At 38.3% G+C, this 17,834-nt stretch overlaps 1 pseudogene; it reads left to right on the top strand.

Annotated features, from left to right (window-relative positions):
• Positions 1–433: 433 nt before the first annotated feature.
• Positions 434–17,834, top strand: part of LOC105479940 (cytochrome P450 2C18-like) — a 49,535-nt pseudogene continuing 32,134 nt past the window's right edge.

Genomic DNA, 17,834 nt, shown 5'->3' with positions numbered 1-17,834 from the left:
GGTGAAACCCCATCTCTACTAAAAATAAAAAATTAGCCATATGTCTTGGCACATGCCTGTAATCCCAGCTACGCTGGAAGCTGAGGCAGGTGAATCTCTTGAACCCAGGAGGCGGAGGCTACTGTGAGCTGATATCGCACCATTGCACTCCAGCCTGGGCAACAAGAGCGAACTCCATCTAAAAACAAACAAACAAACACCTGGGCCCTGCTTCAGCAGAATCTCCAGGATGGGGCACTGGAAAGGAGAATAAGAAAGAAGAACACCTTATTTTTAGCTTTTTCAGTGAGCCAGCGTTCATTCAGAAGAGATTAAAGTGCTTATTGCTGACTGGTCGCAGTCAGAGTTAGAATCGCAGGTGGATTAACAGGGAGTATCATAAAAGCCTTGAAGTGAAAGCCCACAGTTGTCTTATTACGAAAAGAAACCTTCAATGGATCCAGCTGTGGCTCTGGTGCTCTGTCTCTCCTGTATGCTTCTCCGTTCACTCTGGAGACAGAGCTCTGGAAGAGGGAGGCTCCCATCTAGCCCCACTCCTCTCCCGATTATTGGAATATCCTGTGGTTAGATGTTAAGGACATGAGCAAATCCTTAACCAATGCAAGTATGCTTTATGCTCCTCTAATAATGTACAAGGTGTATTTAACCTCACGATTCTTAAAATTTTTATTTTATTTTTAAGTGATAAATGAAAATTGTATATATTAACGGGGTACAGTATTACATTTTGACACATGTATACATTGTGAATTGATCATATCAGGGTAATCAGAATATCCATCATCTCAAATATTTGTCATTTCTTTGTAGTGAGAACATTTAAAATCCTCTCTTTTTTAGCTGTTTTGAAATATACATAATAATAGCCAATCTAAGAGTTGTGATGTGATATCTCATTGTGGTTTTAATTTGCATTTCTCTGATGATTAAATTTGTTGAGTATTTAAAAAATATATCTATTGACTTTTTGTGTGTCTTCTCTTGAAAAATGTCTACTCAAATCATTTGCCCATTTCACTAACTTACTTATTTATTTATTTATTTATTTTTAGAGATAGGGTTTTGTTCTGTTGCCTAGGCTGGAGTGTAGTGATGGGATCATGGCTCACTGTAGCCTTGAGCTCCTGGGCTCAAGCCATCCTCCCACTTTAGTCCCCCAAGTAGTTGGGACTACAGGTGCATGCCACCATGCCTGTATAATTTTTTAGTATTTTGTAGAAATGTGGTCTCATTGTGTTTTCCAGGCTGGTCTTCAATTCTTGGACTCAAGTAATCCACCCACCTTGGTTTCTCAAAGTGCTGGGATTATAGGCTTGAGTCATTGCACTTGACCCCACTGCTCATTTTAAGTAGAATTATTCATTTTCTTGTTATTTAGTAAGCTGAGTTTCTATACATTTTGTATATTAGTCCCTATGTCTGATTTGCAAATATTTTCTCCCAATCCGTAGATTTTCTCTTGACTCTATGACTTGTTTCCTTTGCCATGCAGAAGCTTTTTAGGTTGTCAGAATCTCATTTGTCTGCTTTTGCTTTCATTGCCTGTGCTTTTAGGATCATATCCAATAAATCTTTGCCTAGACCAATGACATGGAGTTTTTCTCAGGTCTTATGCTTAAGGCTTTCATTCATTTTGAATTAATTCTTGTATAAGGTGAGATTACAGTTCACTTTTATTCTTTTGCATATGAATATCCAGTTTTCCCAACACCCTTTGCTGAAGAGTGCTTTCCCCATTGTATGTTCTTGGCACCTTTGTCAAAAATCAATTGACTATAGATGTGTGGGCTTATTTCATGGATTTCTATCCTTTTCCTTTAATTAATGTGTCTGTTTTTATGCCAGTGCTATGCTGTTTTGCTTACTATAGCTTTGTAACATATTTTGCAATTCAATAGTGTGATGCCTCCAGCTTTATTCTTTTTAGCTAAGATTGCTTCGGCTATTTGGGGTCTTTTGTGGTTCCATACACATTTTGAGGTTTTTTTTCTGTTTCTGTAAAAAATGAGATAAAACTTTTGATAGGGATTGCACTGAATCTGTATATTGCTTTGGGTAGTATGGACATTTTACCACTATCAGTTTTCTCAATCCACGAACATGGGATATTTTTGCATTTTTTTGTGTCATCTTCAATTTCTTTCATCAGTGATTTGTAGTTTTCAGTATATAGATGTTTCTCTTCCTTGGTTAAATTTTTTCCTAAGTATTTTATTTTTTGATGCTACTGTAAATGGATTGTTCTCTTAATTTCTTTTTCAGGTTGTTTGTTGTTAGTGTATAGAAATGCCACTGATTTTTGCATGTTGATTTTGTATCCTGAAAGTTTACTGAATTTATCAATTCTTGCATTTTTGTACTGAAGTTTTCAGGATTTTCTAGATGTAAGATTATGCCATCAAGAAACAGACAATTTCACTTCATCCTTTCCTATATGAATGCATCCTTTTCTATGTGAATATTCCTATATGAATATTTTCTTTCTTTAGTCTAATTGCTCTTACTAGGACTTCCAGTACTCTCTTGAATAGAAATAGTCAGAGGGAGCATTCTTGTCTTATTTCTGATCTTACAGGAAAAGCTTTTAGCTTTTCACTGTTAAATATAATGTTAACTGTGGGCTTGTCATATATAACTGTTAATGTCACATAGAGCCTTCTGTATTACTGGAGGCCAGTTATTAAGCTTATGTGTTATATTAAATGAACATTCCTCAACATACCTCCTGTATTACTAGAGGCCAATAATTAAAATATGTTATTGTAAAGCAAATACTTCTTGTGGAGTATTTTTTTTTCTTTTGTGTGTCATTGTCAAAAATAGTGGAATAAAATAATGCATTTTACCAGAAAAGAAACTTTTTAAGTTGTAAGGTAGAATCAAAATGATAAAGGCCTGCTGCTTTTCTTTGCTTCACAGTCATTTGCTATAATTTTTTTTGCCTGAAGGAAAATGGTAATGGAAGAGTTTTGTGATTAGAGATTTTATTTGAGAAGTCAGTCACTATATATACTATGTATTTTGCTTATATAAGCCATGATCATTAAACTTCTTAAAAAAGCAAATCATACTTGATGTTAAAGAAATATCTGTGAGTTCATCATAAACATAAATGAACAAAAGCAAGAATTAACTAGTCGGGGCCATCTGGGTGGTAACAGAATATTTATAGCCACTGTACAAAACTGCCATCTGTGACCTATGAGTGTACAGTGTGGAAAACATTGTTACACCGTGAGATGCCACGTGTCCTGTTACTATCTCTGTTGGATTCACTCTCTTTCTGTGGTGATTATACCAGTGGATCTCAAAGTGGGCTGGGCAATAGAATCATTTGGGTGATTTAAAAAGATGTAGATTTTTTAGTATAGATGACAGGACACCTGCATCAGGATCGCTATGGGAGGAACTTTGCAGGGGATCCTGAAGCAGTGTCCCAAAGGCTGATTATTCATCAAAATATGGACATTGGGAGCTGAAAAATTGCTCAGACATCACAGGTTGACTAAGCAGGCTTCAAATTTGGACGTTCTGTTTATCAGTTGTGGGACACTGACAATGAATTTGAAATTCTTTAAAATTAATCTGTCTTATCTGTAAAATAAACAAATCTAGCTCAAAGTGTTGATGTGATGATTAAGTGTAATAACCTGCATACTAATTTCTTGGGCCACTGCCTGGCATATTAAAGGCACTGTATATGTGCACCTAAAACAATAATCATCATCTTTATGTAAAATCCACAAATATTTGAAGCTGTATTTGATGGAATAATCATATCAATATGATAATAATATCAGTCTGAATCACAGAAGATATATAGACCAAATACTGACTTTTGCTGCTATTTGAACCTCCTTTTCTATGTTCAGTTCTCAAAAGTCTATGGCCCTGTGTTCACTGTATATTTTGGCTTGGAGCCCATTGTGGTGTTACAAGGATATGAAGCAGTGAAGGAGGCCCTGATTGATCATGGAGAGGAGTTTTCTGGAAAAGGTAATTTCCTACTGGCTGAAAAAGTTAATAAAGGACTCGGTAAATGTGCATGTATTGTGTGTATGTGTACATGTGTATGTACTGGGCAGTGGTTATAGGGATGGGGAGGATGGAAAACAGAGGCTTGAAGAGCTCCTGGAACAGAACTTGACCCAACCACGTGGCTGCCAAGTGTCAGCTCTGTTTTCCTTCTTTGGGATCTCCCTCCTAGTTTCTGTTTTCTGTTCTGTTAGGAATCCTTTTCAGCAATGGAAAGAGATGGAAGGAGATCTGGCGTTTCTCCCTCATGACTCTGCAGAATTTTAGGATGGGAAAAGGAGCATTGAGGACCGTGCTCAAGAGGAAGCCCACTGCCTTGTGGAGTTGAGAAAAACCAATGGTGGATGACTTTTTTTTCCCCCAAAAATGTTTTCTAAAATTTATTTTAATTTATTTTTAAATTGATACGTAACCTTTATACATACTTATGGGGTACATGTAATATTTTGTTACATGCACAGAATGTGTGATGATCAAGTTAGGGTGTTTAGGATGTGTATCACGTTGAGCATTTATCATTTCTATATGTTGAGAACATTTCAAGACTTGTGTTCTAGCTATCTTGAAATATGAAATACTCTGACATTAACAGACTGGATCTTCCCTAATGACATCTCTGGAAACCTCCTAAGGGCAGCCAGATCTTTCATGATAGGCAGTAGTTGTCAGTCCTCATATGGAGGGGGGAAGTTTGAAGCTGAGAGCCAAGGAAGCTTTTGTGCACCTATGCTTGTTGTGTTTGTACACAATGACTATGCATATGGTGTGAGTATAAAAGGCTTATTTAATCCTATTCTCTCCCAGGCTTAGTTTGTTTTCAAATCATTACAGCATGAATTTAGAAGGTTTTGTCTCATTTTTTCAAATTATTAAAGAGCAATGTTATTCCCATAGTGCAAATGTGTCCCTAGAATGTTTCACTAGGGAATACTAGTCGCACAGACATAGTGGGAATGACTTCGTATTTTTTTTTTATTGTTATACTTTAATTTCTAGAGTACATGTGCACAACGTGCAGGTTTGTTACATATATATACATGTGCCATGTTGGTGTGCTGCACCCATTAACTCATTATTTACATTAGGTATATCTCCTAATGCTATCCCTCCCCCCTACCCCTTCCCCACAATAGGACTCAGCGTGTCATGCTCCCCTTCCTGTGTCCAAGTGATCTAATTGTTCAATTCCCACCTATGAGTGAGAACATGTGGTATTTGGTTTTCTGTTCTTGTGATAGTTTGCTGAGAATGATGGTTTCCAGCTGCATCCATGTCCCTACAAAGGACACAAACTCATCCTTTTTGATGGCTGCATAGTATTCCATGGTGTATATGTGCCACATTTTCTTAATCCAGTCTGTCACTGATGGACATTTGGGTTGATTCCAAGTCTTTGCTATTGTGAATAGTGCCGCAATAAACATACGTGTGCATGTGTCTCTATAGCAGCACAACTTATAATCCTTTGAGTATATCCCCAACAATGGGATGGCTGGGTCAAACAGTATTTCTCGTTCAAGATCCTGGAGGAATCGCTGCACTGGCTTGCACAATTGTTGAACTAGTTTACAGTCCCACCAACAGTGTAAAAGTGTTCCTATTTCTCCATCTCCAGCACCTGTTGTTTCTGATTTTTTAATGATTGCCATTCTAACTATTGTGAGATGGCATCTCATTGTGCTTTTGATTTGCATTTCTCTGATGGCAAGTGATGATGAGCACTTTTTCATGTGTCCATTGGCTGTATGAATGTCTTCTTTTGAGAAGTGTCTGTTCATATCCTTTGCCCACTTTTTGATGGGGTTGTTTGTTTTTTTCTTGTAAATTTGATTGACTTCTTTATAGGTTCTGGATATTAGCCCTTTGTCAGATGAGTAGATTGCAAAAATTTTCTTCCGTTCTGTAGGTTGTCTGTTCACTCTGATGGTAGTTTCTTTTGCTGTGCAGAAGCTCTTTAGTTTAATTAGATCCCATTTGTCAATTTTGGCTTTTGTTGCCATTGTTTTTGGTGTTTTAGACATGAAGTCCTTGCCCATGCCTATGTCCTGAATGCTATTTCCTAGGTTTTCTTCTAGGGCTTTTATGGTTTTAGGTCTAACATTTAAGTCTCTAATCCATCTCGAATTAATTTTCGTATAAGGAGTAAGGAAAGGATCCAGTTTCAGCTTTCTACTTATGGCTAGCCAATTTTTTCAGCACTATTTATTAAATAGGGAATCTTTTCCCCATTTCTAGTTTTTGTCAGGTTTGTCAAAGATCAGATGGCTGTAGATGTGTGGTATTATTTCTGAGGGCTCTGTTCTGTTCCACTGGTCTATATCTCTGTTTTGGTACCAGTACCATGCTGTTTTGGTTACTGTAGCCTTGTAGTATAGTTTGAAGTCAGGTAGCATGATGCATCCAGCTTTGTTCTTTTGGCTTAGAAATGTCTTGGCAATGTGGGGTCTTTTGTGGTTCCATATGAACTTTAAAGCAGTTTTCTCCAATTCTGTGAAGAAAGTCATTGGTAGCTTAATGGGGATGGCACTGAATCTATAAATTACCATGGGCAGTATGGCCATTTTCACAATATTGATTCTTGCTATCCATGAGCACGGTATGTTCTTCCATTTGTTTGTGTCCTCTTTTATTTCACTGAGCAGTGGTTTGTAGTTCTGCTTTATATCTCTTGTAAGTTGGATTCCTAGGTATTTTATTCTCTTTGAAGCAATTGTGAATGGGAGTTCATTCATGATTTGGCTCTCTGTTTGTCTGTTACTGGTGAATAAGAATGTTTGTGATTTTTGCACATTGATTCTGTATCCTGAGACTTTGCTGAAGTTGCTTATCAGCTTAAGGAGATTTTGGGCTGAGACAATGGGTTTTCTAAATATACAATCATGTCATCTGCAAATAGGGACAATTTGACTTCTTCTTTTCCTAACTGAATACCCTTGATTTCTTTCTCTTGCCTGATTGCCCTAGCCAGAATTTCCAACACTATGTTGAATAGGAGTGGCGAGAGAGGGCATCCCTATCTTGTGCCAGTTTTCAAAGGGAATGCTGCTAGTTTTTGCCCATTCAGTATGATATTGGCTGTGGATTTGTCATAAATAGCTCTTATTATTTTGAGATATGTTCCATCAATATGGAATTTATTGAGAGTTTTTATCATGAAGGGCTGTTGAATTTTATCAAAGACCTTTTCTGCATCTATTGGGATAATCATGTGGTTTTTGTCTTTGGTACTGTTTATACGCTGGATTATGTTTATTGATTTGCATATGTTGAACCAACCTTGCATCCCAGGGATGAAGCCCACTTGATCATGGTGAATAAGCTTTTTGATGTGCTGCTGGATTCAGTTTGACAGTATTTTATTGAGGATTTTTGCATGTTCATCAGGGATATTGGTCTAAAATTCTCTTTTTTGGTCGTATCTCTGTCAGCCTTTGGTATCAGGATGATCTTGGCCTCATAAAATGAGTTAGGGAGGATTTCCTCTTTTTCTATTGATTGGAATAGTTTCAGAAGGAATAGTACCAACTCCTCCTTGTACCTCTGGTAGAATTCGGCTGTGAATCTGACTGGTCCTGGACTTTTTTTGGTTGGTAGGCTATTAATTATTGCCTCAATTTCCTACCCTGCTATTGGTCTATCCAGGGTTTCAACTTCTTCCTGGTTTAGTCTTGGGAGAGTGTAAGTGTCCAGGAAATTATCCATTTCTTCTAGGTTTTCTAGTTTATTTGCATAGAGGTGTTTGTAATATTCTCTGATGGTAGTTTGCATTTCTGTGTGGTCGGTGGTGATATCCCCTTTATCATTTTTTATTGTATCTATTTCATTCTTCTCTCTTTTCTTCTTTGTTAGTCTTGCTAGTGGTCTATCAATTTTGTTGATCTTTTTAAAAAACCAGCTCCTGGATTCATTGATTTTTTTAGAGTTTTTTTTTGTGTCTCTATCTCCTTCAGTTCTGCTCTGATCTTAGTTATTTCTTGCCTTCTGCTAGCTTCTGAATGTGTTTGCTCCTGTTTCTCTAGTTCTTTTAATTGAGATGTTAGGGTGTCAACTTTAGATCTTTCCTGCTTTCTCTTGTGGGCATTTAGTGCTATAAATTTCTCTCTACACACTGCTTTAAATGTGTCCCAGACATTCTGGTATGTTGTATCTTTGTTCTCATTGGTTTCAAAGAACATGTTAACTTCTGCCTTCATTTCGTTTTGTACCCAGTAGTCACTCAGGAGCAGGTTGGTCAGTTTCCATGTAGTTGAGGGGATTTGATTGAGTTTCTTAGTGCTGAGATCTTGTGTAATTGCACTGTGGTCTGAAAGACAGTTTGTTATAATTTCTGTTCTTTTACATTTGCTGAGGCGTGCTTTACTTCCAACTATATGGTCAATTTTGGAATAAGTGCAATGTGGTGCTGAGAAGAATGTATATTCTGTTGATTTGGGGTGGAGAGTTCTGTAGATGTCTATTAGGTGCGCTTGGTGCAGAGTTGAGTTCAATTCCTGGATGTCCTTGTTAACTTTCTGTCACGTTGATCTGTCTAATGTTGACAGTGGGGTGTTAAAGTCTCCCATTATTATTGTATGGGAGTCTAAGTCTCTTTGTAAGTCTCTAAGGACTTGCTTTATGAATCTGGGTGCTCCTGTATTGGGTGCATATATATTTAGGTTAGTTAGCTCTTCCTGATGAATTGATCCCTTTACCATTATGTAATGGCCTTCTTTGTCTCTTTTGATCTTTGATGGTTTAAAGTCTGTTTTATCAGAGACTAGTATTGCAACCCATGCCTTTTTTTGTTTTCCATTTGCTTGGTAAATCTTCCTCCATCCCTTTATTTTGAGCCTATGTGTGTCTGCATGTGAGATGGGTTTCCTGAATACAGCAAACTGATGGGTCTTGACTCTTTATCCAATTTGCCAGTCTGTGTCTTTTAATTGGACCATTTAGTCCATTTACATTTAAGGTTACTATTGTTATGTGTTAACTTGATCCTGTCAGTATGATATTAGCTGGTTATTTTGCTCGCTAGTTGATGCCGTCTCTTCCTAGCATCGATGAACTTTACATTTTGACATATTTTTGCAGTGGCTGGTACCTGTTGTTCCTTTCCATGTTTAGTGCTTCCTTCAGGATCCCTTGTAGGGCAGGCCTGGTGGTGACAAAATCTCTAAACATTTGCTTGTCTGTAAAGGATTTTATTTCTCCTTCACTTATGAAACTTAGTTTGGCTGGATATGAAATTCTGGGTTGAAAATTCTTTTCTCTAATAATGTTGAATATTGGCCCCCACTCTCTTCTGGCTTGTAGAGTTTCTGCCGAGAGATCTGCTGTTAGTCTAATGGGCTTCCCTTTGTGTGTAACTCTACCTTTCTCTCTGGCTGCTCTTAACATTTTTTCCTTCACTTCAACTTTGGTGAATCTGGCAATTATGTGTCTTGGAGTTGCTCTTCTCGAGGAGTATCTTTGTGGCATTCCCTGTATTTCCTGAATTTGAATGTTGGCCTGACTTACTAGGTTGTGGAAATTCTCCTGGATGATATCCTGCAGAGTGTTTTCCAACTTAGTTCCATTTTCCCCATCACTTTCAGGCCCACCAATCAGACATAGATTTGGTCTTTTCACATAATCCCATACTTCTTACAGGCTTTGTTCATTTCTTTTTACTCTTTTTTCTCCACACTTCTCTTCTCGCTTCATTTCATTCATTTGATCCTCAATCGCTGATACTCTTTCTTCCAGTTGATCGAGTCGGTTACTGAAGCTTGTGCATTTGTTACATATTTCTCGTGTTATGGTTTTCATCTCTATCAGTTCTTTTAAGATCTTCTCTGCATTGATTATTCTAGTTATCCATTCATCCATTCTTTTTTCAAGGTTTTTAGTTTCTTTGAGCTGGTTATGTAGTTCCTCCTTTAGCTCTGAGTAGTTTGATCGACTGAAGCCTTTTTCTCTCAACTTGTCAAAGTTGTTCTCCGTCCAGCTTTGTTCTGTTGCTGGTGATGAGCTGTGTTCCTTTGGAGGGGGAGATGCGCTCTGATTTTTTAATTTCCAGCTTTTCTGCACTGCTTTTTCCCCATCTTTGTGGTTTTATCTGCCTTTGGTCTTTGATGATGGTGACGTACTGATGGGGTTTTGGTGTGGGTGTCCTTTCTGTTTGTTAGTTTTCCTTCTAACAGCCAGGACCCTCAGTCGTAGGTCTGTTGGAGTTTGCTTGAGTTCCACTCCAGACCCTGTTTGCCTGGGTATCAGCAGCAGAGGCTGCAGAAGATAGAATATTGCTGAACAGCGGGTATTGCTGTCTGATTCTCATTCTGGAGGCTTCATCTCAGCTTCCAGACTTCTTTATAGCTTTTGGGCATGGAATGAGTTCTTTATAGCTTTTGGGCATGGAACAAGTGACATGTAGTTTCATTTGGTTGGTCTATATTTGTACAGTCAGCCTCAGTAACATGTCTTGGGGTTTCTCCTAAGGTCTATGTCTACAATTTCTACCATAATGATGCTTATCTATGGTTTTAAGAAACTAGGCATCTTTAGTGTAGCTTTTATCAATTTTAATTTCCCTGTTAATTAAGAACTAATTAAAATTATCAGCTGGTCTTATTTAAAGTTAGTATTTACTGTAATGTTTTATTTATTTTAAATAAATATATGGTATAGCATAATCTTTCAATTTAAACAAATGCCAAATTTTGAAATATTTTTTAAAATAAATTTTAAGTATTATTAATAACTATTTACCTTACCTTCCCTAGTTGTACATTAACTCTGTATTCAGCTTTCTTAATATTTTCCTTCATCTTTATTTGTGTATTAATCATGTTTTTATTTTCTATATTTTTATGATGCTTTAACATCTTGGGGATTTTGTGGTCCTAGAAGGGACTGACCCTCTCAAAGTCAGACTGTTCTTAGACAGCGAATATCTTGTCCACAGCATGTCTTTGATTTACAAAGCAAACTCTCCAGAGCCAGAGCCCCATCCACCTTCCTTATCAAACTCTCACACATGAATCCAATACAGTTGTCCCTCCTTATCCGCAAGACATTGGTTCTAGGACTCCTCTTGGATACCAAAATCCACATATGCTCAAGTCCCTTATACATGGCATAATATTTGCCATATGTTGGAGAATGTTGACAATATTTTTTATAATGTTTCCCAATATTAGAGAATATTGACAAGAAAAAAAGGTCTGTACATGTTCTGTACAGATGCTTGTTTTTGCTCTGAATATTTTTGATTTGGGGTTGGTTGAATCCATGATACACCATGGATACAGAGTGCTGACTGTATTCTCCTTGTCTTAAATCATTACAGGGCCAGTTATGGGACAACTATGGACCACCCCTATATCCCAGAGCCCACAGAAATTTTTCAAACTATCTATTCCCAGGCTTACTCAGTCAACTCACCCTATATTACCCATTTCTTCCTGTGAAAACCCCAATGAAAGCTCAGTCCTATGGTTTCTTTTTTCTCTTGCTGCCTCCTGAACAACCCTGGTACTTCCCCATGTGGCTCCCCACACCCTCAACGTGGTGTGGAGTGCCCCTCATCGAACTGTGAGCAATGAACTATCTTTTCAAGGGCAGTCTGTTTTGGGGCAACCTGATCTGTTTACCTCGCCAAATCTAAATAGAAACAAAATCCTCAGTGAATATTAAAACAATTGGATTTGGGATTAAAAGTTTATCCTCTCCCCATCCCAGTTGGACTCACCTATAAAGTTCTTGTCATAATGAGTCTGATTTTCAGTTTGGATTATAAATTACCCTGATTTTTATTATCTCCCTGATATAGTTTGGATGTGTGTTCCCATTTAAATCTCAAACTGAAATGTAATCCCCCATGTCGGAGATGGGGCCTGATGAGAAGTGATTGGATCATGGGGGTAGATTTTTCATGAATAGTTTATCACCATCCCTTTTGGAACTGTCCTCGTGACACTGAATGAGTTTTCATGAAATCTAGTTGTTTAAAAGTGTGTAGCACTTCCTGCCTCCCTCTTTTGCTTCGGCTTTTGTGCTTCTGAGTGCAAGCTCCTGCTTTGCCTTCCGCCGTGATGGTAAGCTTCCAGAACAACTCCAGATACCAGCATCATGCTTCCTGTACGGCCTGCAGAACTGTGAGCCAATTAAAACTCTTTTCTTATAAATTACCTAGTCTCAGGTATTTCTTTATAACAGTTTAAGAATAGCCTAATATACTCCCCCAAGTGAAGTGAAAGATCAGGAACCAGATTTTCACTATGAATATCATGTGCGTGTGCATGCACAAATACACTCGTGTGCATACATGTGCACTCGCGCTCACACACACACACACACACAGAGATCTCAAACTAATAATCCTAAATTAACCACTGCCTTCCAGACTAGAATAAAAGATTTTCTGAAAACTTATTGCCCTGGCAGGTTTCACCTGAAAAGAAGCCTGGCATAGGAGCAGTTAACTAAACAGAGTCCTATGATTTAATTCCCCATCATTACTGTACAATATTTTTGTACAAGTCACTCTTAATTACATTTATGACAGTCTCACATGTAAAGTTCATTCATGATTTGATTACAACAATTTTATTTAAAAATTGCCCACAAATAACCACTTTCCTCTCTATCAATTTATTGATTTATAAAATGATGGAATTACCTAAATGATGATCAAATTTAAAAATTTGTAATAATGTAAGGTATTTTTGATGGCTAGATAAAACAATAACCTAGGATTCTGTAAGAAGTCAGGCTTTGTTCAAATAAATTGAAGACAGTAAGAAGTCAGGCTTTGTTCAAATAAATTGAAGATAGTGCCTGGTGATAATAGACATCATTTCTTAGAGCAGGAAATTCTTTTTTTTCTTTCAATATTGAAATAAAGAAATGAAAGGACTCCATTTATCAATTTAATTTTTCTGTCTGCCTTATCTATAATTTAAGCTTGAAATGAAAGTCTCCTGTTTACTTTTATTTTAGGCAAACCAATCCATCTTCTTATTTGTGCTCATTTGTGTTAGTCTTTTTTCTTGTATAACACAGACGACTTTTGCTTTTTAACATTTGTTCCATCAACCTGAATTTTCCCATACTCTTTCTCTCTTTAGTCTCCCCCTCTGCTGGTTCTACACACAGTTGCTTCAACTATTCATTATATAGAAGAGATTTTCTGGTTACTATTTTCTCCCTTCCTAAGCCAATTGTCTACAAGCTTTCCAGATAGATGTTATTCTCCACTAATAACTTGAAAGATTAGGTGCTTTTAAATGTGGCCTCTTTAAATTTTTTCTTTTTCTCTTCAAAATAACAGACATCATGGGTCAGAATTGGGTAAAGAAAGGCAGTGAGGTAAATGTAGTATTTGGAAAACCATTATTAAACAAGCTAGGGTGGAAAGATTAATTCAATTTTAAGGGAAAATTAATGTATTAAATTTCAATATGCTGTAGTTTGTGTTGATAAGAGAATTTCTGGGTAGATATTGGTTTAGAGTTTCTAAAATTACTTTTTCCTGTTATGAAAGACAAAGTGTTTTATAGGTACATTTTAATGGTAATTTAAAATATTTCCAATCCTTTAGCCTCACCTTGTGATCCCACATTCATCCTGGGCTGTGCTCCCTGCAATGTGATCTGCTCTGTTGTTTTCTATAATCGATTTGATTATAAAGATTACAGATTTCTTAACTTGATGAAAAGATTTAATGAAAACCTCAGGATTCTGAGCTTCCCATGGATCCTGGTGAGATCAAGAACTTCTCTTCCTGAGATATATATGTGTTATTTTATCAGACAGATGAAAATTTTTGTAATTTTTAAAAATTATACTTGGGCAGGGTTGTAGTGACTCATGCCTGAAATCTCAGCACTTTGGGAAGCTAAGGCAGGTGGTTCACAAGGTCAGGAGATTGGGACTATCCTGGCTAACACGTTGAAACCCCGTTTCTACTGAAAATACAAAAAAATTAGCCGGGCCTGGCAGCATGCACCTGTAGTCCCAGCTGCTGTGGAGGCTGAGGCAGGAGAATGGCTTGAACCCAGGAGATGAAACTTGCAGTGAGCTGAGGTCGCACCACTGCACTCCAGCCTGGGCAACAGAGCAAGACTCTGTCCTCCACCGCAAAAAAATTATACTTTAAGTTCTGGGATATGTGTGCAGAATGGACAGGTTTGTCACATAGGTATATGTTAGGAACAAGCCGCCCCAAATCTGGCCATAAACAGGCCCCAAAACTGGCCATAAACAAAATCTCTGCAGCGCTGTGACATGTTCATGATGGCCATAACACCCACGCTGGAAGGTTGTGGGTTTACCGGAATGAGGGCAAGGAACCCCTGGCCAACCCAGGGCAGAAAACTGCTTAAAGGCATTCTTAAGCCACAAACAGCATGAGCGAACTGTGCCTTAAGGACATGCTCCTGCTGCAGTTAACTAGCCCAACCTATTACTTTAATTTGGCCCATCCCTTCATTTCTCATAAGGGATACTTTTAGGTAACTTCATATCTATAGAAACAATGCTAACGACTGGCTTGCTGTTAATAAATACATGGGTAAATCTCTGTTCAAGGCTCTTAGCTCTGAAGGCTGTGAGACCCTGATTTCCCACTTCACACCTCTATATTTCTGTGTGAGTGTCTTTAATTCCTCTAGTGCCACAGGGTTAGGGTCTCCCCAACAGAGCTGGTCTCGGCAAGTGGCATCCATCATGGGGGCTTGAATCCAGGTCGAAGGGTCACTGGAGCGACGGTTGGAGAACATGGACACCCGAGTATTCTTAAAGCAATCCCCTTGGTGAGTAAGAAGGGGAGCTCGGAAGCATCAGGGTAAAAATGGGACAAGTGTGGGCTGTGGTTTGTTCCACCTTGGAACTTTTTCACACTGATAACGAGGAGGAAGGAGAGTATAATGAAGAAACAGAAGAGGTGACAGAACATGTTTATTTGCCAGCTGACGCTAAAGCAGCAAAGGAGGGAGAGGTTCATCCCTACCTTTCTGTATCCCCTCATTATTATTTTGAAGAAAAAGAGTTTCCTGACTCTTCAGAGCTTTCTTTTCCAGAAGACACTGGGTGAAAAGTAGTTGCCCCAGTGACTGTTTGAGCAGTGCCTGGAGCTACCATTCTTAGTTCGATTCAGGCAGGAATTCAGCAAGTTAGACGAGAGGGTGACTTAGAGGCTTGGCAGTTCCCTGTTAGAATACACCCCCCAGATCCATAGGGAGATATTATAGCTACATTTGAGCCTTTTCCTTTTAAATTACTCAAAGAATTTAAACAAGCTATAAATGAGTATGGACCAGGTTCTCCGTTTGGAATGGGACTGTTAAAGAATGTTGCTGTTTCAAGTCAGATGATTCCTACTGACTGGGATGCGCTACTCGAGCTTGTCTAACTACTGCTCAGTTCTTACAATTTAAAACTTGGTGGGCAGATGAAGCTTCCATTCAGCCTGCTCACAATGCCCAGGCCCAACCTCAAATTAATATAACCGCAGACCAACTTTTGGGGGTAGGTGGCTGGACTGGTTTAGATGCACAACTGATCATGCAGGATGATGCCATACAACAGCTTAGAGGAGTGTGCATTAGAGCTTGGGGAAAAAATCACTTCATGTGGAGAACAATACACTTCCTTTAGTGCTATAAAACAGGGACCAAGAGAACCATATGTGAATTTTATAGGTCGGTTACAGGAGTCTCTTAAAAAGATGATTGCAGATTCGGCTGCTCAGGATATAGTCTTGCAGTTATTAGCTTTCGACAATGCTAATCCCGATTGCCAGGCTGCTCTGCAACCTATCAGAGGGAAAGCACATTTAGTTGATTATATCAAGGCCTGTGATGGTATCAGAGGTAATCTTCATAAAGCTGCTGTGTTGGCACAGGCAATGGCAGGACTGAGAGTGGATAAAGGAAATACTCTGTTTCCTGGAGCTTGCTTTATCTGTGGGAAGCATTGTCATACTAAAAAAGAATGTGGAAAAAATCAGCGAGTCAGGCCACCAGATAGGGAAAAAAGAAAACTGCTGAGCCTGAAATATATCCAACATGTAAAAAAGGAAAACATTGGGCTAATCAGTGTCACTCTAAGTTAGATAAAGATGGGAACCCAATTTCGGGAAATGCCATGAGGGGCCCGTCCTGAGCCCCGTTCTAAACTGGCGTTTCCAACTCAGGCCATTCCCTCACCCCCGTACAATGTCTGTCCCCCGCCACAGCCAGTAGTGCCGCAGTAGATTTATGCTGCATGAAAGCTGTGAGTCTTCTGCCTGGGGAACCCCTGCAAAAGGTCCCAACAGGAGTCTGTGGACCCTTGCCAGCAGGGACAATAGGATTACTTCTAGGCAGGTCTAGCTTAAATTTAAAAGGCATACAAATACATACAGGAGTCATTGATTCAGATTATAATGAGGAAATTCAAATTGTTATACCTACTTCTGTTCCCCAGAAAGCAGAGTCAGGAGAGAGTATAGCACAACTCCTGATTCTGTCGTATGTGGGAATAGGGAAAAGTAAAACTAAATGAACAGGAGGATTTGGAAGCACAGATAAACAAGGCAAAACAGTTTATTGGGTAAATCAAATTACTTATGAATGTCCTACCTGTGAAATAACTATTTCAGGGAAAGAAATTTAAAGGTTTGGCAGATACAGAAGTGGACATTTCAAACATTTCTCTGTAGCATTTGCCGTCCACGTGGCCAATTCAATCTGCTCAATTTAACATAGTTGAAGCTGGAAAAGCTGCTGAAGTATATCAAAGTAGTTACATTTTGCATTGTGAAGGGCCTGACGGACAACCTGGGACTATTCAACCAATTACAACTTCTGTACCTATAAATTTATGGGGGAGAGATTTATTGCAACAATGGGGAACACGAGTTCTAATTCCAGAACAATTATATAGCCATCAAAGTCAAAATAAGATTCATGTAATGGGGTATATTTCTGGTATTGGACTAGGAAAAAATTTGCAAGGTTTGAAAGAACTGCTTCAAGCAAAAGACAAAACTCCTGCCAAAGATTAGGATATCATTTTTCATGGCGGCCATTGTTAAGCCTCCAGAACCTATGCCTTTAAAATGGTTAACAGATAAGCCACTTTGGATAGAAAAATGGCTGCTAAGAGAAACTGGAGGCTTTAGGGAAATTAGTTACTAAACAATTAGAAAATGGGCATCCAGCTCCAACATTTTCCCCTTGGAATTCTCCAGTTTTCCTAATTAAGAAAAAAATCAGGTAAATGGAGAATGTTAACTGACTTAAGAGTCATCAATTCAGTTATACAACCTGTGGGAGCATTACAGCAAGGATTGCCTGCTCCTGCTATAATTCCAAATAATTGGCCTTTAATAGTCATAGATTTAAAAGGCTGTTTCTTTACTATCCCCTTAGCTGAGCAAGACTGTGAAGGGTTTGCATTTACAATTCCTGCAGTAAACAACCTGCAGCCTGCTAAGTGTTTTCATTGTTTTACTGACGGGTCTATTAATGGTAAAGCTTCTTATTCTGGATCAAAAGGTAAAGTTTTCCAGACATCCTATATTTCAACTCAAAAAGTGGAGCTTGTAGCTGTAATTGAGGTATTGACTGCTTTTAATATGCCTATTAATGTGATTTCTGATTCTTCATACGTGGTTTATTCCAATAAAAAATGCTCAGTTATGATTTCATACAGATAAACAACTGATGACTTTATTTACCCAATTACAAACAGCAGTCAGGAGTAGAATGCACCCTTTTTACATCACTCACATTAGGGCTCATACACCTCTTCCAGGACCTTTGACTGAAGGGAATCAAATGGCTGATCGCCTA

The sequence above is a fragment of the Macaca nemestrina genome, chromosome 9 (genome assembly GCF_043159975.1).
Source record: "Macaca nemestrina isolate mMacNem1 chromosome 9, mMacNem.hap1, whole genome shotgun sequence".
NCBI classification, from domain to species: domain Eukaryota; kingdom Metazoa; phylum Chordata; class Mammalia; order Primates; family Cercopithecidae; genus Macaca; species Macaca nemestrina.
Note: the sequence above shows the minus strand (reverse complement) of the source record. Positions and strands in the feature narration are given on the sequence as shown.